The sequence below is a fragment of the Oncorhynchus mykiss genome, chromosome 7, assembly GCF_057628025.1.
Source record: "Oncorhynchus mykiss isolate SJ-2025 chromosome 7, ASM5762802v1, whole genome shotgun sequence".
Lineage (NCBI taxonomy): Eukaryota > Metazoa > Chordata > Actinopteri > Salmoniformes > Salmonidae > Oncorhynchus > Oncorhynchus mykiss.
The window spans coordinates 30,835,540-30,858,287 of record NC_143028.1 but is presented as its reverse complement, the minus strand read 5'-3'; the positions used below and the strand labels follow the sequence as shown (position 1 = coordinate 30,858,287).

At 42.4% G+C, this 22,748-nt stretch overlaps 1 pseudogene across 1 annotated transcript in view; it reads right to left on the bottom strand.

The window, feature by feature from the left end:
• The window catches only part of LOC110527683 (mitogen-activated protein kinase kinase kinase 12-like), a 63,898-nt pseudogene that overhangs the window by 37,594 nt on the left and 3,556 nt on the right, over nt 1-22,748 (bottom strand). Inside the window, exons 2-4 of the transcript XR_016497194.1 lie at nt 18,932-19,115; nt 18,226-18,417; nt 17,773-17,931 (exon numbers count right to left, since the gene is read on the bottom strand). The product of XR_016497194.1 is annotated as a mitogen-activated protein kinase kinase kinase 12-like (transcript). The remainder of the gene's footprint in view (nt 1-17,772; nt 17,932-18,225; nt 18,418-18,931; nt 19,116-22,748) is intronic.

Sequence of the window (22,748 nt, the reverse complement as noted above, 5' to 3'; positions counted from 1 at the left end):
AAAGTGCACTTCTCAGCCTTCACAAAAAGACAATTCTCTAAAAGGCGCTGGAGGACACGTCGAACGTGCTGAACATGAATCTGGAGTGACGGTGAAAAAATCAGGATATCGTCAAGGTAAACGAAAACAAAGATGTTCAGCATGTCTCTCAGGACATCATTGACTAATGCCTGAAAGACAGCTGGAGCGTTAGCGAGGCCGAAAGGAAGGACCCGGTATTCAAAGTGCCCTAACGGAGTGTTAAACGCCGTCTTCCACTCGTCCCCCTCCCTGATGCGCACGAGATGGTAAGCGTTACGAAGGTCCAACTTAGTGAAAAACCTGGCTCCCTGCAGGATCTCGAAGGCTGAAGACATAAGAGGAAGCGGATAACGATTCTTCACTGTTATGTCATTCAGCCCTCGATAATCTATGCAGGGGCGCAGAGACCCGTCCTTCTTCTTGACAAAAAAAAACCCCGCTCCGGCGGGAGAGGAGGAGGGGACTATGGTACCGGCGTCAAGAGCTACAGACAAATAATCTTCGAGAGCCTTACGTTCGGGAGCCGACAGAGAGTATAGTCTACCCCGGGGGGGGGGTGGTTCCCGGAAGGAGATCAATACTACAATCATACGACCGGTGTGGAGGAAGAGAGGTGGCCCTGGACCGACTGAACACCGTGCGCAGATCGTGATATTCCTCCGGCACCCCTGTCAAATCACCAGGCTCCTCCTGTGAAGAAGAGACAGAGGAAACAGGAGGGATAGCAGACATTAAACATTTCACATGACAAGAGACGTTCCAGGAGAGGATAGAATTACTAGACCAATTAATGGAAGGATTATGACAAACTAGCCAGGGATGGCCCAAAACAACAGGTGTAAAAGGTGAACGAAAAATTAAAAAAGAAATGGTTTCACTATGATTACCAGAAACAGTGAGGGTTAAAGGTAGCGTCTCACGCTGAATCCTGGGGAGAGGACTACCATCCAGGGCGAACAAGGCCGTGGGCTCCTTTAACTGTCTGAGAGGAATGTCATGTTCCCGAGCCCAGGTCTCGTCCATAAAACAGCCCTCCGCCCCAGAGTCTATTAAGGCACTGCAGGAAGCTGACGAACCGGTCCAGCGTAGATGGACCGACAAGGTAGTGCAGGATCTTGAAGGAGAGACAGGAGTAGTAGCGCTCACCAGTAGCCCTCCGCTTACTGACGAGCTCTGGCCTTTTACTGGACATGAAGTGACAAAATGACCAGCGGAACCGCAATAGAGACAGAGGCGGTTGGTGATTCTCCGTTCCCTCTCCTTAGTCGAGATGCGGATACCTCCCAGCTGCATGGGCTCAGCACCCGAGCCGGCAGAGGAAGATGGTAGTGATGCGGAGAGGGGAGCGACGGAGAGCGCGAGCTCCTTTCCACGAGCTCGGTGACGAAGATCAACCCGTCGCTCAATGCGAATAGCGAGTTCAATCAAGGAATCCACGCTGGAAGGAACCTCCCGGGAGAGAATCTCATCCTTTACCTCTGCGCGGAGACCCTCCAGAAGACGAGCGAGCAAGGCCGGCTCGTTCCAGCCACTGGAGACAGCAAGAGTGCGAAACTCAATAGAGTAGTCTGTTATGGATCGATTGCCTTGACATAGGGAAGACAGGGCCCTGGAAGCCTCCTCCCCAAAAACAGATCGATCAAAAACCCGTATCATCTCCTCCTTAAAGTCCTGATACTGGTTAGTACACTCAGCCCTTGCCTCCCAGATTGCCGTGCCCCACTCACGAGCCCGTCCAATAAGGAGAGATATGACGTAGGCGACACGAGCAGTGCTCCTGGAGTAAGTGTTGGGCTGGAGAGAAAACACAATATCACACTGGGTGAGGAACGAGCGGCATTCAGTGGGCTCCCCAGAGTAACACGGCGGGTTATTGATTCTGGGCTCCGGAGATTCGAAAGCCCTGGAAGTGGCCGGTGGATCGAGGCGGAGATGGTGAACCTGTTCTGTGAGGTTGGAGACTTGGGTGGCCAGGGTCTCAACGGCATGTCGAGCAGCAGACACTTCCTGCTCGTGTCTGCCTAGCATCGCTCCCTGGATCCCGACGGCTGAGTGGAGAGGATCCGAAGTCGCTGGGTCCATTCTTGGTCGGATTCTTCTGTTACGGTGCGTGAATGAGGACCCAAAAGCGAATTAACTTAAACAGAGCTTCTTTAATTACCAAACATAGGTAGGCTCAGACGGACCGGCAGATTCCGACAGGACAAGACAAGGTTACAGCAAACATGACGACAGTCTGGTTCAGGCATGAAACACAACAAACAAGAATCCGACAAGGACAGGAACAAAAACAGAGAGAGATATAGGGGACTAATCAGAGGGAAAAGGGGAACAGGTGGGAGAAGGGGTGACGAGGTAGTCAAGAGGAGACAAGGAACAGCTGGGGGAAAGCGGGGGAGAAAAGGTAACCTAACAACGACCAGCAGAGGGAGACAGGGTGAAGGGAAAGGACAGAGACAAGACACAACATGACAGTACATGACAGTAGCAAAGTTAAGTTGCTAGCTATCATTAAACGTATCTTATAAAAAAAACAATCAATCAATCATAATCACTAGTTAACTACACATGGTTGATGATATTACTAGTTTATCTAGCGTGTCCTGCGTTGCATATAATCGATGTGGTGCGTATTCTCGAAAAAGGACTGTCTTGCTCCAATGTGTACCTAACCATAAACATCAATGCCTTTCTTAAAATCAATACACAGAAGTACATATTTTTTTAAACCTGCATATTTAGTTAATATTGTCTGCTAACATGAATTTCTTTTAACTAGGGAAATTGTGTCACTTCTCTTGCGTTCTGTACAACAGAGTCAGGGTATAATGCAGCAGTTTGGGCCGCCTGGCTCGTTGCGAATTGTGTGAAGACTATTTGTTCCTAACAAAGTGTTAAGGGAATTTTTATCAATAATGACTAATTATGTATACATTTCAATCAGGATTGACTAATCAGAATACTATTATGTTACTGTATATGTATGAATTTTCTTTTTAATCCTAGTACTGAATATAATGTGTGTAAATATAATTAAGAATTAGAACAATGACTGTCTGTTCCTTGGTAGAAATTAATTAACTATATCGCCAGACTGGCTAGAATAATTATCTACACAGGTTGACCTTGGCTCTAGACGATGTGGGAAGGCATGATAACTATACAGCCTTTGTACCAGTGTCAAGAAGAGACAGAACAGTTTAGAAAACGCTGACGTCATTTTCAGTTTATAACAGGTGATAAAATGTATCATGGGCAGTACTCACGAGAATAAACGCAGTTGGTTGATTTCAAAGACTGGTCTCTGCCCATTTTATACAAATAAGGGTCTAACAAACTCTTATGAATTGACAGAGTGATTCATTTTAATTGGGTATTAAAACATAGAGGAATTTAATTCCTCTAACACAAAGACAGCCAACTTCGCCAAACGGAGGATGATATAACAAAAGCGCATTTGTGAAAAAAATCACAATCGTTGCACGAATGTACCTAAACATAAACATCAATGCCTTTCTTAAAATCAATACACAGAAGTATATATTTATTTAAAAGAAATCCAGGTTAGCAGGCAATATTTAACTAGGGAAATTGTGTCACTTCTCTTGCGTTCATTGCACGCAGAGTCAGGGTATATGCAACAGTTTGGGCCGCCTGGCTCATTGCGAACTAATTTGCCAGAATTTTACGTAATTATGACATAACATTGAGGGTTGTGCAATGTAACAGGAATATTTAGACTTATTCGTTAGTTATCCGTATTTCACTGAAATAATAAACGTTTTGTTTTCGAAATGATAGTTTCCGGATTCTACCATATTATTATTCTACCGTATTTCTGTGTGTTATTATGTTATAATTAAGTCTATGATTTGATAGAGCAGTCTGACTGAGCGATGGTAGGCTCCAGCAGGCTCGTTCATTCAAACAGCAGGCTCGTTCATTCAAACAGCACTCGTGCGTTTGATTTTTTATACCTTTATTTAACGAGGCAAGTCAGTTAAGAACAAATTCTTATTTTCAATGACGGCCTAGGAACAGTTCAGGGGCAGAACGACAGATTTGTACCTTGTCAGCTCGGGGGTTTGAACCTTCCGGTTACTAGTCCAATGCTCTAACCACTAGGCTACCCTGCCGCCCCAGCAGCTGTTCGCTGTGCTTCAAGCATTGAGCTGTTTATGACTTCAAGCCTATCAACTCCCGAGATTAGGCTGGTGTAAACGATGTGAAATGGCTAGCTAGTTAGTGGGGTGCACGCTAATAGCGTTTCAAACATCACTTGCTCTGAGACTTGGAGTAATTATTCCCTTTGCTCTGCATGGGTAACGATGCTTCGAGGATGGCTGTTGTTGATGTGTTCCTGGTTCGAACCCAGGAAGGGGCAAGGAGAGGGACGGAAGCTATACTGTTACACTGGCAATACTAAAGTGCCTATAAGAACATCCAATAGTCAAAGGTATATGAAATAAAAAATCGTATAGAGAGAAATTGTCCTATACTATAGTAACTACAACCTAAAACTTCTTACCTGGGAATATTGAAGAATCCTGTTAAAAGGAACCACCAGCTTTCATATGTTCTCATGTTCTGAGCAAGGAACTTTAACGTTAGCTTTTTTACATGGCACATATTGCACTTTTACTTTCTTCTCCAACACTTTGTTTTTGTATTATTTAAACCAAATTGAACATGTTTCATTTTATTTGAGGCTAAATTGATTTTATTGATATATTGTATTAAGTTAAAATAAGTGTTAATTCAGTATTGTTGTAATTGTCAGTATTGCAAATATATATTTTTTTATATCTGCCCATTAATCGGTATCGGCTTTTAATTAATCGGTCGACCTCTAGTAGAGATCCTGGGGTGCAAAGGAGCAAAAACATAAATAACAGTATGGTGATGAGGTAGTTGGGTAGGCTATTTACAGATGGGCTATGTACAGGTGCAATGATGGGTCATCATAGGTACACTTCAACTATGACAGACAAAATTAGGTAGGTAGTAGGTTTTCACTCAAAATCTCATACATGGCCCCATTCATTCTTTCCTTTACACGGATCAGTCGTCCTGGTCCCTTTGCAGAAAAACAGCCCCAAAGCATGATGTTTCCACCCCCATGCTTCACAGTAGGTATGGTGTTCTTTGGATGCAACTCAGCACTCTTTGTCCTCCAAACACGACGAGTTGAGTTTTTACCAAAAAGTTATATTTTGGTTTCATCTGACCATATGACATTCTCCCAATCTTCTTCTGGATCATCCAAATGCTCTCTAGCAAACTTCAGACGGGCCTGGACATGTACTGGCTTAAGCAGGGGGACACGTCTGGCACTGCAGGATTTGAGTCCCTGGCGGCATAGTGTGTTACTGATGGTAGGCTTTGTTACTTTGGTCCCAGCTCTCTGCAGGTCATTCACTAGGTCCCCCCGTGTGGTTCTGGGATTTTTGCTCACCGTTCTTGTGATCATTTTGACCCCACGGGGTGAGATCTTGCGTGGAGCCCCAGATCGAGGGAGATTATCAGTGGTCTTGTATGTCTTCCATTTCCTAATAATTGCTCCCACAGTTGATTTCTTCAAACCAAGCTGCTTACCTATTGCAGATTCAGTCTTCCCAGCCTGGTGCAGGTCTACAATTTTGGTGTCCTCTGACAGCTCTTTGGTCTTGGCCATAGTGGAGTTTGGAGTGTGACTGTTTGAAGTTGTGGACAGGTGTCTTTTATACTGATAGCAAGTTCAAACAGGTGCCATTAATACAGGTAACGAGTGGAGGACAGAGGATCCTCTTAAAGAAGAAGTTACAGGTATGTGAGAGCCAGAAATCTTGCTTGTTTGTAGGTGACCAAATAGTTATTTTCCACCATAATCTGCTAATAAATTCATAAAAAATCCTACAATGTGATTTTCTGGATTTTTTTTCTCATTTTGTCAGTCATAGTTGAAGTGTACCTATGATGAAAATTACAGGCCTCTCTCATCTTTTTAAGTGGGAAAACTTGCACAATTGGTGGCTGACCCCCCAAAAAAATTGCCCCACTGTATAAGGACAATTCATGGCTTGAAGATTCAACTTATTGTTTCGCCTGTAGGCATTATTCTCTGCCCAATACACCTGAATCTGCCTTCACATCACAGTCAGGTTTTTGTAACTGGAAAAAGGCACTGTTTAAACATTCTGGGTTTAAGCTCCATTTGAAGGCAGAGCATCATATCAATGCTAGGTATGCTTGGAATCAACATAAAAGGGCTATTGACAGCAACTCAATGAGATGTCATAAATGAGGACCGTAAAAAGAAAGTGGAGGAAAACTGTACTTACATTAAAACAATTGCAGATGTGCTCCTATTAACTGCCACTCAAAATATAGTGCATGAGCCTGATGACTCTCACAACAAGGTTAATTATTTGACAATCGTGTAAGAAATAGCAAAGCATGTCCCTCTCATAGAGCAAAGCATGTCCCTCTCATAGAGAAAAGGATGCCAATGCAAAGTACACAAGCCACCAAATCCAGAACAAAGTTCTTGAGGGCTTAGCTGAGATGGTACAAAGTGAAATAATAAGAGAAGTAAAAGAAAGTTACATTTGTGTAATTTATTTATGTAACCTTTATAAAAACCATTGAATTCACAAAAGTATAAAACAGCAAATTAAAAACATTGACAGGTCAGGGAATCAGCCTCAAAATCCTTTGTCAGTAAAAGTATTTTGTAAAGTGTAAGGACGATGGCGCAGAGTACATGAAAGCCCTTTTACCAAATTCAGCTCGGACATTTGGAACAGTTAGCAGGATAAAGTCCAGCGAACGAAGAGAGTACCCACCACATTTCTGAACAATAATAATGCACAAACAAAAAGGTAGTGAACCCAAAATGGCTTTGTAAATAAAGGTATACCAGTGACTGAGCCTACGAGTGACTAGAGAAGGCCAGCCAACCCTGGTATACAAAGTGCAGTAAGGGTTTTGCAGTTTAAAATAAATCTCAAATCTCTCATGGTAAAAAATGTCAATTGATCTCACACACTGAGCGGAAGCATTCATATATAAAATATCCCCATAGTCTAGTAAAGGCATAAATGTAGCTGATTACTAGCCTCCTTCTGGCTTCAAAAGAAAAACAGGCCTTATTCCTAAAATAAAATCCCAATTTCAGCTTCAATTTTTTTGTAAGTTGTTGAATATGCAATTTAAAAGACAGGCCGTTATCAATTAAAATTCCAAGATATTTATATGAGGTTACAACCTCAATCTCCTTGCCCTGGCAGGTAGTAATAGGTGAAAGGTTCAGAGGTCTATTTCTTGCATTAGAAAACACCATCAGTTTAGTTCTCTCAGTATTGAGGATACGCTTCAATTGACACAAGGTATGTTGAACAGTATAAAAAGCAGTTTGCATGTTCTGGAAAGCTTTTGTAAGAGATTAGGCACAGCAGTAAATAACAGTATCATCAGCATAAAAATGTTGTGCATTTTGGACATTTTTGTCTAAATCATTTATATAAATAGTGAATAAAGAGAGAACAGAGCCTTGGGGCACACCATTCAAGACAGAATTTTTTTTGCAGATTGTTTGCAGATGAAATCAAAGATTTAAAGAAAAAAAGAACAGATGTCTTTAGTTGTGAGGTACTACATTGAGGTACTATTACAACGGGGCCATCCACAAAAGCTTTTTGGACTTTCAGTCAGCTGAAAGCTTAGAAGCAGCAAGTCTCACAAAAATTATAATTGATTGCCTTGAGAAACATGGTCTGGACTACAGAAATAATCTTGTGGGGCAAGGCTATGACTATGTGCATCTGTCATGAGCGGAAAGCATTCTGGTGTGTCTGCACGGATTAAAAACAGTGCAAGATTAGCATTTTATGTGCAGTGGTAATGCACATTGTTTGAATTTGGTTCTTGTCGATGCTGTAAAATCAGTACCTGAGGCAGTTAACTTTTTTCCTCTCCTGCAGAAGATGTATAACTTTGTATCTGGCTCGTAAGTTCATCTCAAGTGGCTTGCAGTTCAGAAAGAGCTGTATCCACAGCAGCAGACTTACGGATGGATGTAAGGTGGACATGCAGATACATGGCGTGCTGTAATCTGAGAGACATACTTCCAGCAGTTCTGAGAGTGCTACAGGATTTCACACTTGAAAATAGTGGCGATAGATCAGTGGAGACAAGGGGCCTTCTTTCTCACATATATTTACATTTAATAGGGCTTTTGGTTACCTTTTGTATAGTGCTTGGTGATGCCAAATTTCTTTCTGACATGCTCCAATCAAGCTCTCTTGACCTAGCAAGGGCTGTGGATCTAGTAGGTGCCATTACAGACACAATACAGGACTACAGAAGTGAGGGTTACTTTGGAGAACTATGGAAAGAGGTTGAAGGAGATTGCAGAGCATTGCAAAATAAGTGTACAAACAGTGTATAAAAGACAGCCTAAAACAAGCTTAAGATTTCACAACTCATTGGTGATGAGCACTGTAGGATAGAAAAATAGGGACCAAAGTGATGGAGAGCTATCTTTTTTCAGGTGCTTGACAGTCTCACAGCTGAGCTGCAGGGGCTATTCTCAAAGAATTGTGAGATAATGCAACGGATGCAGTCTCTCAACCTAAAGAGTGCAACATTCTTGAATGAGGACCCTCTGATTGCCTTTGCTCAGACCTTTGAGTCAGATTTAGAGGACCTCAAACTAGAGGTCGACCGATTATGATTTTTCAACGCCGATACCATTTATTGGAGGACCAAAAAAAGCCAATACCGATTAATCGGACGATTATTTTATTTTATATATTTATTTGTAATAATGACAATTACAACAATACTGAATGAACACTTTTTTATTTTAACTTAATACATCAATAAAATCAATTTAGCCTCAAATAAATAATGAAACATGTTCAATTTGGTTTAAATAATGCAAAAACAAAGGGTTGGAGAAGAAAGTAAAAGTGCAATATATGCCATGTAAAAAAGATAACGTTAAAGTTCCTTGCTCAGAACATGAGAACATATGAAAGCTGGGGGTTCCTTTTAACATGAGTCTTCAATATTCCCAGGTAAGAAGTTTTAGGTTGTAGTTATTATGGGAATTATAGGACTATTTCTCTCTATACCATTTGTATTTCATATACCTTTGACTATTGGATGTTCTTATAGGCACTTTAGTATTGCCAGTGTAACAGTATAGCTTCCGTCCCTTTCCTCGCCCCTACCTGGGCTCGAACCAGGAACACATCGACAACAGCCACCCTCGAAGCATCATTACCCATCGCTCCACAAAAGCCGCGGCCCTTGCAGAGCAAGGGGAACAACTACTTCAAGGTCTCAGAGCGAGTTACGTCACCGATTGAAACGCTATTAGCGCGCACCCCACTAACTAGCTTGCCATTTCACATCGGTTACACCAGCCTAATCTCGGGAGTTGATAGGCTTGAAGTCATAAACAGCTCAATGTTTGAAGCACAGCGAAGAGCTGCTGGCAAATGCACGAAAGTGCTGTTTGAATGAATGCTTACGAGCCTGCTGCTGCCTTCCACCGCTCAGTCAGAATCATAGACTTAATTATAACATAATAGCACACAGAAATACGAGCCTTAGGTCATTAATATGGTCGAATCCGGAAACTATAATTTTGAAAACAAAATGTTTATTCTTTCAGTGAAATACGGAACCGTTCCGTATTTTATCTAACGGGTGGCATCCATAAGTGTAAATATTCCTGTTACATTGCACAACCTTCAATGTTATGTCATAATTACGTAAAATTCTGGCAAATTAGTTCGCAACGAGCCACGCGGCCCAAACTATTGCATATACCCTGACTCTGCGTGCAATGAACGCAAGAGAAGTGACACAATATCCCTAGTTTAATATTGCCTGCTAACCTGGATTTATTTTAACTTAAATATGCAGGTTTAAAATATATATACTTCTGTGTATTGATTTTAAGAAAGGCATTGATGTTTATGTTTAGGTACATTCGTGCAACGATTGTGATTTTTTTAGCAAATGTGCTTTTGTTATATCATCCTCCGGTTGGCGAAGTTGGCTGTCTTTGTTAGGAACAAATAGTCTTCACACAGTTCGGAACGAGCCAGGCGGCCCAAACTGCTGCATATACCCTGACTCTGTTGTACAGAGCGCAAGAGAAGTGACAATATCCTTATTAAAAGAAATTCATGTTAGCAGGCAATATTAACTAAATATGCAGGTTTAAAAATATATATGTCATGTACTGTCATGTTGTGTCTTGTCTCTGTCCTTTCCCTTCACCCTGTCTCCCTCTGCTGGTCGTTGTTAGGTTACCTTCTCCCCCTCTTTCCCCCAGCTGTGCCTTGTCTCCTCCTAACCACCTCGTCACCCCTTTTCCCACCTGTTCCCTTTTTCCCTCTGATTAGGTCCCTATATCTCTCTCTGTTTCTGCTCCTGTCCTTGTCGGATTCTTGTTTGTTGTGTTTCATGCCTGAACCAGACTGTCGTCATGTTTGCTGTAACCTTGTCTTGTCCTGTCGGAATCTGCCGGTCCGTCTGAGCCTACCTATGTTTGGTAATTAAAGAAGCTCTGTTTAAGTTAATTCGCTTTTGGGTCCTCATTCACGCACCGTAACATATACTTGTGTATTGATTTTAAGAAAAGCATTGATGTTTATGGTTATGTACACACTGGTGCAACGACAGTGATTTTTTTGCGAAAGCGCTTGTTAAAATCACCCGTTTGGCGAAATATATATGCAATGCAGGACAAGCTAATTAAACGAGTAATATCGTCAACCATGTGTAGTTAACTAGTGATTATGTTAAGATTTATTGTTTTTATAAGACACGTTTAATGCTAGCTAAAACCTTACCTTGGCTCCTTGCTGCACTCGCATAACAGGTAGTCAGCCTGCCACACAGTCACCTCGTGGAGTGCAATGTAATCGGCCATGATCGGTGTCCAAAAATGCTGATTACCCGATTGTTATGAAAACTTAAAATCGGCCCTAATCGGCCATTCCAATTAATCGGTCGACCTCTACCTCAAACATGAGGTTCATCAAACCAAGCGGCTTCTTGATAGGACAGAAAAGTGGAAGGGACAGACTGTCTACTCTCCTTGACTTTGTTGTGTTTCTAGAAACTTTATAAAATAAGTCTTCCATGAGATATTTTGACTTTGTAAGATTTCTGTTGTTACACCAGTCAACAGTGCTTCTTGCAAGAAAAGCTTCTCAGCTTTAAAACGGATTAAAACCCACTTTAGGACAACAATGGTTGAAGTCACCTCGGAATTCTCAGTGTGAGTCAAGGAGGGCAAGCTCCCTCACCATGCATGACATTGTGAAACATTTTGCCAGTTCTCACCAGAACCGCAGACTTATGCTGTTTTAAATCTACCTAGGATAATTTGGCACTTAGGCGGTCCCTATAGTCATGATTAAAACCTGCACTGTGTACTAGCTAGTACACTGACATTCTAAAATGATCAATCCAAAGGGTATCATGTCACACAGATTTAATTTGGTCTTGATTAGGCCAATTCCAAAACTTTTCTTTGTTATTAGTTAACATAATATATATGAGCATAAATATGATATTGTAAGTCTGTAATATTGATGGGCACCAAAATCATTTTGGTTTTCAAGTCCATTTCTGCTTGATACCTGGTATGTTAAATTGTAGTGTTTTTTTGTAAACATACTTTTTCCTAAATAAACTATGTAATTTATGTAACACACAAATGCTATCTTATCTCCTTGGTGCTTGAACTTTATTTTCTGAAAATATTTTGATGTTCAAAACACTTATAGACCCAGATTATATATTCATGAAAACAGAGTGACTCAAGTCTCTCCATGTATGTGAGTACAGTGTGTGTGTGTGAGAGAGAGTAAGAAATTGAGCTGCAGTTCCGAGGTAGAGACACTGACTATTCATAGTATGTTAAAGAATTCTAGTGAAGCAACCCTTTTGGACAACACTTTCTGCCACATTGAAGAACTCCGGGTTAAGTGAATTATCACTTTTACCTCTAATCAGCAATCATAGGATTCATTCATGATCCTTAGACACCAGGTCAGGGTTACACACTAATTTTATGTCATGGTCTATGGACCCCTTGAAGTAACCTTGGCCACCATGTATAAAACTCTAGTTCTGCCACTGCTTCTACCCCCAAGCCATAAGACTGCTGAACAATTAATGAAATGGTCACCGGACTATTTACATTGACACCATCCCCCCATTTATTTTGTACACTGCTGCTACTCACTGTTAATTATCTATGCATAGTCACTTTACCCCTACCTACATGTATAATTTACCTCAACTTATATGTACCCCCACACATTGACTCGGTACCAGTACCCCCTGTATATAGCCTCGTTATTGTTATTTTCTTGTGTTACTTTTTATAATTTTTTACTTTAGTTTATTTGGTACATATTTTCTTAACTTCTTGAACTGCAGTGTAACGGCCTTCCTCCTCCTCTAAACGTCCATAACGTTTATTTAAAGACATAAACTAAACATCACAAAACAATAAACGTGAAACGAACGAAACCCGAAACAGTACCGTGTGGCAACAAACACACACGGAAAACAAACACCCACAAACCAAAGGTGAAACCCAGGCTACCTAAGTATGATTCTCAATCAGGGACAACAATAGACAGCTGCCTCTGATTGAGAACCATACTAGGCCGAACTCAAAAACCAACATAGAAAAACAAACATAGACTGCCCACCCCAACTCACGCCCTGACCGTACTAAAATGTTTGTTTATATTAAAAATTGGGCTGGCTAGGCTGCCTATAAGTTTTTAATCCAAAATTATTAAGTGGAATTAATCAGTCAACATAATAGTGATGACTGATGTGAGTAAATGTTTTATAAGCCCTACAGTTGCATTGGCCTGCATGATGCTAACATGCATAAATCAAGCTCAGCCCTGTGAGTTCTATTGTCTATCAGTTATTGTCTGTGTCTGGGTAGAGGAAATCCCCCTCCTAATCTTGTCTAAATATAATTTATAAAAAACAAATTTAAGGTAGCTGCAGGGGAGGAACTGGGGTACGAAGAAATTTCCTTAACTATAGACTTAAGAAGAAAGTTAAGCAAAGGTGCTATTCCTATTGGAAATGTTCTTAAGGTTTTTCCTAAATGTCTTCCTAAGAAAACAGTTAAGAAATGGGATTCTTAAATAGTTATTTAGGATTTTGATGTACAGTAGCTAACGTTAGTCTGGCTATAATGTGTGAAAAAGAACGTTCTTTTTTGTGTGTATAAAGGGTTCGCGAGCCAACTAAAAAAAATATTCTCGAGACGAGGCAAAAAAATAAATGTAACAAAATGTAAATATCAACATTTTATTATAGTGGGCCAAATCCTATCATCCCTATCACATAGGCTTATTTATTAGTTTCAAGCACGTCACAAATGAAGATATTTACGAAGTTTTTTAAGAAATATATTTACGAAGTAACTAAGAAAACTACAAATTCACGAAGAACATTTTGAGGAATTGCATATTCAAACTATCTTATGAACTTCTTCTTTTTTGTCTTAAGCAGCTTCTTAAGTTTTTTCGTAAGTAATGTTTTGTGAATCGGACCCCTGGTCCCATCATAGCCCATATAAAAAATTTTTTTACAACTGATTAATCACTGTCATTCATACCTTGTAGTGTCCAGAGTTTTTCTACTTAGGTTAACATAAGGAAAAACTCCAGGCCCCAGGGGGTAAAAATTGCCCCACTGCTCTGGGATCTATGGTGCCACCAGTCTGCTTGCAGATGTCAGTTATCGTCGGGTATGTGGATGATCAGGGCTTTATTCAGGAACATTTCTTGGGCTACTTTGATGTGTCAAGTGGGCGAGATGCGCAGTCTGTTTTTCACTTTATGAATTTTGAGATGTCTAAGTTTAACATCATAGAGAAACGTATTGTCCAAACCGACGATGAAATGGAATGTATTTGCTATTTGTATTTACTGCTAAGTCCCCTCCTGTTCCCTACATTTGTCACTACCACTGTCAACTCTCTCCTGACATGAACTGAAGCCCCGTCTCATGTGCCCGCTCATCCACTGGTTTCCCCTCCATGCACTGCGAGTACCTCTATCAATTTTCTCTCCTTACTGTATGTAGAGTCAATCACAAACACAAAAACAATCACATTAATACACATCAGGGATTTTACTCCTTGCTTGGACTAACTCATTCTTAGCTCTTTTGTCTAACTGTGTAGCTAACTGCATTAGCATCGAATAGCCCCTGCGATATGCAACTCAAAGTCAGGAACCAATATACACAGTCAGTTAGGAAAGCAAAGGCTAGCTTTTTCAAACAGAAATTTGCATCCTGTAGCACTAATTCCAAAAAGTTTTGGGACACTGAAAAGTCCATGGAGAATAAGAGCACCTCCTCCCAGCTGCCCACTGCACTGAGGCTAGGACACACTGTCACCACCGATAAATGTATGAAAATTGAGAATTTCAATAAGTATTTTTCTACGGCTGGCCATGCCTTCCACCTGGCTACCCCTACCCCGGCCAACAGCTCTGCACCCCCCGCAGCAACTTGCCCCCCCACCCCTCCCCCACTTCTCCTTCACCCAAATTCAGATAGCTGATGTTCTGAAAGAGCTGCAAAATCTGGACCCCTACAAATTAGCTGGGCTAGACAATCTGGACCCTCTTCCTAAAATTATCCGCCAGAATTGTTGCAATCCCTATTACTAGCCTGTTCAACCTTTCTTTCACATCGCTTGAGATCCCTAAATATTGAAAAGCTGTCGCGGTCATCCCCCTCTTCAAAGGGGGAGACAATCTAGACGCAAACTGTTACAGACCTACAGTATATCCATCCTGCCCTGTCTTTTGAAAGCCAAGTTTAACAAACAGATCACCGACCATTTCAAATCCCACCGCACCTTCTCCACTATGCAATCTGGTTTCCGAGCTGGTCATGGGTACACCTCAGCCACACTCAAAATCCTAAACGATATCATAACCGCCATCGATAAAAGACAGTACTGTGCAGCCGTCTTCATCGACCTGGCCAAGGCTTTCGACTCTGTCAATCACCGCATTCTTATTGGCAGACTCAATAGCCTTGGATTCTCAAATGACTGCCTCGCTTGGTTCACCAACTACTTCTTAGATAGAGTTCAGTGTTTTAAATTGGAGGGCCTGTTGTCCAGACCTTTGGCAGTCTCTATGAGGGTGCCACAGGGTTCAATTCTCGGGCCGACTCTTTTCTCTGTATATATCAATGATGTCGCTCTTGTTGCTGGTGATTCTCTGATCTACCTCCACGCAGACGACACCATTATGTATGCATCTGGTCCTTCTTTGTACACTGTGTTAATAAACCTACAAACGAGCTTCAATGCCATACAACACTTCTTCCGTGGCCTCCAACTGCTCGTAAATGCTAGAAAAACTAAATACATGCTCTTCAACCGATCGCTGCCCACACCCGCCCGACTAGCATCACTACTCTGGATGGTTCTGACTTAGAATATGTGGACAACTACAAATACCTAGGTGTCTGGTTAGACTGTAAACTCTCCTTCCAGACTCACATTAAGCATCTCCAATCCAAAATTAAATCTAGAATCGGATTCCTATTTCGCAACAAAGCCTCCTTCACTCATGCTCCCTCGTAAAACTGACTATCCTACCGATCCTTGACTTCAGCGATGTCATTTACAAAATAGCCTCCAACACTGTACTCAGCAAATCGGATGTAGTCTATCACAGTGCCATCTGTTTTGTCACCAAAGCCCATATACTACCCACCAATGTGACCTGTATGCTCTCGTTGGCTGGCCCTCGCTACATATTCATCGCCAAACCCACTGGCTCCAGGTCATCTATAAGTTTTTGCTAGGTAAAGCCCCGCCTTATCTCAGCTCACTGGTCACCATAGCAACACCCACCCGTAGCATGTGCTCCAGCAAGTACAGTATATTTCACTGGTCATAACCAAAGCCAACATCTACTTTGGCCACCATTCCTTCCAGTTCTCTGTTGCCAATGACTGGAACGAATTGCAAAAATCACTGAAGCTGGAGACTTATATCTCCCTCCCTAACTTTAAGCATGTTTTTTGTCTTCCCAGTCAAATCTGGTCCTCTACTGGTCAAGCCTCTGAACACCTCAACTCATGCCACATTCCCTCATTCAATCACTGCTGTGATCCCTTTCATGCACTGTGTAAGTAGCCCTCTCGCGCCTATACCATGGGTCTACCATCGTCCTCAATTTTTCAAGTCACCAGCCTTGTTGTTACTTAACAGCCTTATTCTAAAATGTATTTAATTAAATGTTTTCCTCAATATACACACAATACCCCATAATGACAAAGTGAAACAGGTTTTTAGAAAATTTTGCCCAAATAATTTAACAATTATAATACATTATTTACATAAGTATTCAGACCCTTTGCAATGAATTACAAAATTAAACTCAGGTGCATCCTGTTTCCATGGATCATCCTTGAGATGTTTCTACAACTTGACTGAGTCCACCTGTGGTAAATTCAATTGATTGGACATGATTTGGAAAGGCACACATCTGTCTATTAAAAGTCCCACAGTTGACACTGCATGTCAGAGAAAAAACCAAGCCATGAAGTCGAAGGAATTGTCCGTAGAGCTCCGAGACAGGATTGTGTTGAGGCACAGATCTGGGGAAAGGTACCAAAAAATGTCTGCAGCATTGAAGGTCCCCAAGAACACAGTGGCCTCCATCATTCTTAAATGGAAGAAGTTTGGAACCACCAAGAATCTTCCTAGAGCTGTCCGCCTGGTCAAACTGAGCAATTGGGGGAGAAGAGCCTTGGTCAGGGAGGTGACCAAGAACACGATGGTCACTCTGACAGAGCTCCAGAGTTCCTCATGTGGATGGGAGAACCTTCCAGAAGGACAACCATCTCTGCAGCACTCAACCAATTAGGCCGTTATGGTAGCGAAGCCAGATGGAAGACACTCCTCAATTAAAGGCTCATGACAGCCCGCTTGGAGTTTGCCAAAAGGCACCTAAAGATTCTCAGACCATGAGAAACAAGATTCTCTGGTCTGATGAAACCAAGATTGAACTCTTTGGCCTGAATGCCAAGTGTCACGTCTGGAGGAAACCTGGCAACATCCCTACGGTGAAACATGGTGGTGGCAGCACCATGCTGTGGGGATTTCTTTCAGCGGCAGGGACTGGGAGACTTGTCAGGCTCGAGGGAAAGATGAACTGAGAGTTCCTTGATGCAAACCTGCTCCAGAGTAAGTATGAGGTTATTTTCTGCATATGCATCTTGCTTTGACGCCAAACCCACCGCTGGTGTACGTGGCCAAAGACCATAGCATCTGGTTCCAATCCAAGTGCCAATGCCTTTTAACAAGCTTCAGGCATTTACATTTCTTGGTTACTGTCAATAAAGGCTTTTTCTAGCAACGCTTCCAAATAGCCTATTGGCATTGGGGTGGCGTCCAATTGTAAATTAAGAGACTCTGTGAGCTCTCCAATTCTCCAACTGTGGCTTTATACTTTTCTTTGCCTCCAGAAACATCTTCCTGACTTTGTGTGGGGACAAGATACACCCCACAGGGCGCAGATGTCAATTCAACGTCTATTCCAATGTTGGTTTAACGTCATTTCATTGAAATTACGTGGAAACAACATTTATTAAACCAGTGTGTGCCCAGTGTGCCTGGTGCCTTGGGACACAGAGACACACAGAGACACACAGAGACACAGAGATTACTCTTACCAGATGTCAACCTTCTCTGAGATGGGTTCGTTCCTGATGACCTCCGGGGCCATCCATGCGACCGTACCGGCGAACGACATCTTGGTGCTCTTATCACTCATTTCCTTAGATGTGCCAAAGTCTGAGATCTTCACTGCGTCGTCGTACGTAATCAACATGCTGGAGGGAACAGGCACAGTCAGGAAAGTGTACTGTAGCCACAGCTACAGCCATTCTAGGTTTCCCTGGCCTAGAACTATTCAAATGACCTTAACGAGAATATGGTTGTGAGGTCTTGTACCGTGATACACTAACACTAAAACACCCGCAATGGAAGTAAGTCATATAAATTGATATTTACTTTGTGTATGACCATATGTTTGCATGACAATGAACACAATAGAGGTGTTGGCTCAAGCACAAACAGGACTGCAATGAAGCTAAAGTATAGTTATCAATGTAGGTAGAACTTACTTGGGTGACTTGAGGTCCCTGTGGATGATCTTGTGGAGGTGAAGGTAGTTCATGCCCCCAGCGATGCCCATGGCCCAGTCGATGAGTAGGGAGGGGGTGATTTTCCTGCCCGCCCTTAGCACCTCATACAGCTGACCTTGTGCACAGTACTCCATTAGGATACAGTAGCAAGGAGCCTGGGTGCAGATACCCCTAGAGAGGAATAGAGAGAGGATAGGAAGGAGAAGAAGAGAAGAGTGGGTGAGTAAAGACATGACACAGTACTCCATGATGATGGAGTAGCACAGAGCCTGGGTGCAGATACCCCTGGAGGGAGGAGAGGAGAGAAGAAAGGGGGAGAAGAGCGTGAGTAAAGACATGACTCAACATATAATATTTTATAACTTATATATGTCTTTGTAGGGAAGAGAGGGAACAGTGGGATTATAGAAGGTTTGAGGAAATGCGCCAGAAAGACCCTGAACATATAATCACTATTTACAAGCTACTGTACCTACCGGAAGGAATGAATAAATAAAACGTATTGATTCTCTAAGGGGAAATTTGGTTTGTCACCAGTATAACACAAAAACATGGACAACCCAGACACAGGCATACATGATCAGAACACAAATATCTGAGGACTAATGGCGAGGAAAAGAGGAAACTGGGGACGACATGAGCAGATGAACAAGAAACCCCCTGATATTTCTGCTAGTATTCTCACTTGAAGGTGATGATGTTGGGGTGTTTGAGCTTCCTCAGGTGTCTAATGTCTGTCTCCTTGATGTCTCGAACCTTCTTCACAGCTACTTCCTGTCCGTGGAGTTTCCCCAGGAAGACAGCCCCCTGGACCCCGCTGCCCACCCACTGCAGCTCTGAGATGTCCTCAAACGGTACCTCCCACAACTCTGAAGGGGGGAGAGGAGAGGGGATAGGAGGGAGGGGGAGAGAACACGGAGAGACGGAGAGAATAGAGAGAGGTCAGTGATACAGTATCGTCAGAAAAAAGGGGTCGGGGTGAGACACATCCTGTTTATGAGTGAGTGAGTCACTACTTTTAGAATGACAGTAATTAAAACCAACATTTCCAATATTACTGCATCTAGGATGGACACCATTCCTTGATATACTATGTACATTTACATACTGTATGTCACGCTCGTCTGAATGAATGGACCAAGGCGCAGCGTACTTAGAGCATGCGCAGTAGTACACTCCTGTACTCCCTGTTCACTCATGACTACACTGCCAGGCACGAGTCCAACACCATCATTAAGTTTGCCGATGACACAACGGTGGTAGGCTTGATCACCGACAACGACGATTCAGCCTATAGGGAGGAGGTCAGAGACCTGGCCGTGTGGTGCCAGGACAACAACCTCTCCCTCAACGTGATCAAGACAAAGGAGATGATTGTGGACTACAGGAAAAGGAGGACCGAGCACGCCCCCATTGTCATCGACGGGGCTGCAGTGGAGCAGGTTGAGAGCAGGTTGAGAACAAACTAACATGGTCCAAGCACACCAAGACAATCGTGAAGAGGGCACGACAAAACATATTCCCCCTCAAGAGACTGAAAATATTTAGCATGGGTCCTCAGATCCTCAAAAGGTTCTACAGCTGCACCATCGAGAGCATCACTGTCTGGTATGGCAACTGCTCAGCCTCCGACCGCAAGGCACTACAGAGGGTATTGCGAACGGCCCGTTACATCACTGGGGCCAAGCTCCCTGCCATCCAGGACCTCTATACCAGGCGGTGTCAGAAGAAGGCACTAAAAATTGTCAAAGACTCCAGCCACCCTAGCCATAGACTGTTCTAGGTCCAAGAGGCTTCTAAACAGCTTCTTACCGCCAATCTATAAGACTCCTGAACACCTAATCAAATGGCTACCCAGACTATTTGCATTGCCCCCCTCCCCTTTACACCTCTGCTACTCTCTGTTGTTATCATCTATGCATAGAAACTTTAATAACTCTACCTACATGTACTTATTACCTCAACTAATCGGTGACCCCCCGCACATTGACTCTGTACCAGTACCCCCTTATATATAGTCTCGCTATTGTTATTTTACTGCTGCTCTTTAATTACTTGTTACTTTTATTTCTTATTCTTATCCATATATTTTTCACTGCTTTGTTGGTTAGGGGCTTGTAAGTAAGCATTTCACTGTAAGGTCTACTACACCTGTTGTATTCGGCACATGTGACTAATAACATTTGATTTGATTTGATTCTCATCTAATTTAATGAGAAATATTACTGTGATTGAAAATTCCAGGTTGTCTGGAATATCAAATAACATTCAGCTCAGACACCCATACATACCCCACAAGACATGCCACTAGGGGCCTTCACAGTCCCCAAGTCCAAAACTAATTCATGGCAACGCAGAGTATTATACAGAGCCATGATTGCATGGAACTCCCTTCCATATCCATTTACTCAAGCAAACAGCAAAGTCGCCTTTAAAACTTGATTAAACAACATCTCATGGAACGGCAGGGACTGTGAGGGGACACACAAACACACGCGCAAACATAATTTTTGTTGTTTTTATATCATTGTATCTAACATTTTGGTGACTGTCCTTGTCTATCAGTGTATCAGTGTTTTGTTGCTTGTTATGTTTTGTGTATCTTGTGGACACCAGGATGAGTAACTGCTGCTTCTGCAAAAGATAATGGGGATCCAAATAAACAAATAATAGGGTTGCAGTGCAAACGATGCATGAACGAAAGACAACTACAACAACAACAGAATATAACAATCATATTTCATGGCAATAATTGATAGACTTCTGAAAAAACAAATCCATCAAGGTAGATCATTAATCATTCGTAGCGCCCTGGCTAATTTGATAAATGTATCAGAAAATTATCCCTGTGATGGAAGGGAACAGCAGAACAGCAGTAAATTCTGCATCCTGTGTTAACCGTCTGTCTGTCTCCCCTTACCAGGCACACTCCCCTTCCCAACCCCCATCACCCCCATCCCTGGGGAATCCCCCCACCCCTCCTCTGCTATCCTTCCATATTAGCCTCTCAAATCCCCCTCTTCCCGTCCTCTCAACACTCCCCTCATGTTCCCTCGCTCTACCCCCTCCTCTTCTACCCTTCCACAATAGCTTCCAAAATCCTTACCTTCCTCTCATTTTCCTCTCTCCTCCTTCTCCCTTTCCCTCTCCCACTACTTTTCCCCTCTCCTCCTCCTCCTCCTCTCATCCCCCTTCTCCCATTCCCTCTCTCTGTCCCCTCTAGAGCACAGAAGTCTTGTTAAAGTCGACTTGCCACAATAGCAGGATTTAGAGTAGAAAGTGTATTACCCAGAATTTTAGTGTGTATGTGTGTGTGTTGTGTTTGGGGGTGAGGTGAGGTGAGGTGTATTCACACATTCCAGGTGTAAAGCTAGCTTAGGGGTGAACTGGGGGGGGGGTATGTTATTTGAATACGGGCATGCGCACACACACAAACACACTTACATAAACACAGGCGTGCACACACACACACACACACACAATCTGGCAAAGAGGTGCACATATGTTTTATTCCATCTCTCTCTCTCTCTCTTTCTCCTTCTCTCTCCAGTCAGAGTGGGTTTTCTTACAATATGCTGGTGTGTTTTAATTTTTTAGTAATTTTACCACCGACTGGTTGATATAATTATACTTAATCACATGTAGGCCTAATCATCCCATTAACATACACTATACAGTTGATGTCGGGAAGTTTACATACACCTTAGCCAAATACATTTAAACTCAGTTTTTCACAATTCCTGACATTTAATCCTAGTAAAAATTCCTTAGGTCTTAGGTCAGTTAGGATCACTACTTTATTTTAAGAATGTGAAATGTGAGAATAATAGTAGAGAGAATGATTTCTTTCAGCTTTTATTTCTGACATCACATTCACAGTGGGTCAGTTGTTTACATACACTCAGTAAGTATTTGGTAGCATTGCCTTTAAATTGTTTAACTTGGGTCAAATGTTTCGGGTAGCCTTCCACACGCTTCCCACAATAAGCTGGGAGAATTTTGGGCCATTCCTCCTGACAGAGCTGGTGTAACTGAGTCAGGTTTGTAGGCCTCCTTGCTCGCACACACTTTTTCAGTTCTGCCCACAAATGTTCTATGGGATTGAGGTCAGGGCTTTGTGATGGACACTCCAATACCTTTACTTTGTTGTCCTTAAGCCATTTTGCCACAACTTTAGAAGAATGCTTGGGGTCATTGTCCAATTAGAAGACCCATTTGCAACCAAGCTTTAACTTCCTGACTGATGTCTTGAGATGTTGCTTCAACATATTCACATACTTTTCCTTTCTCACGATGCCATCTATTTTGTGAAGTGCACCAGTCCCTCCTACAGCATAGCACCCCCACAACATGATGCTGCCACCCCCGTGCTTCATGGTTGGGATGGTATTCTCGTTTTACTGTGGATATAGATACTTTGTACCTGTTTCCTCCAGCCTTGTGAACAAGGTCCTTTGCTGCTGTTCTGGGATTGATTTGCACTTTTTGCACCAAAGTACATT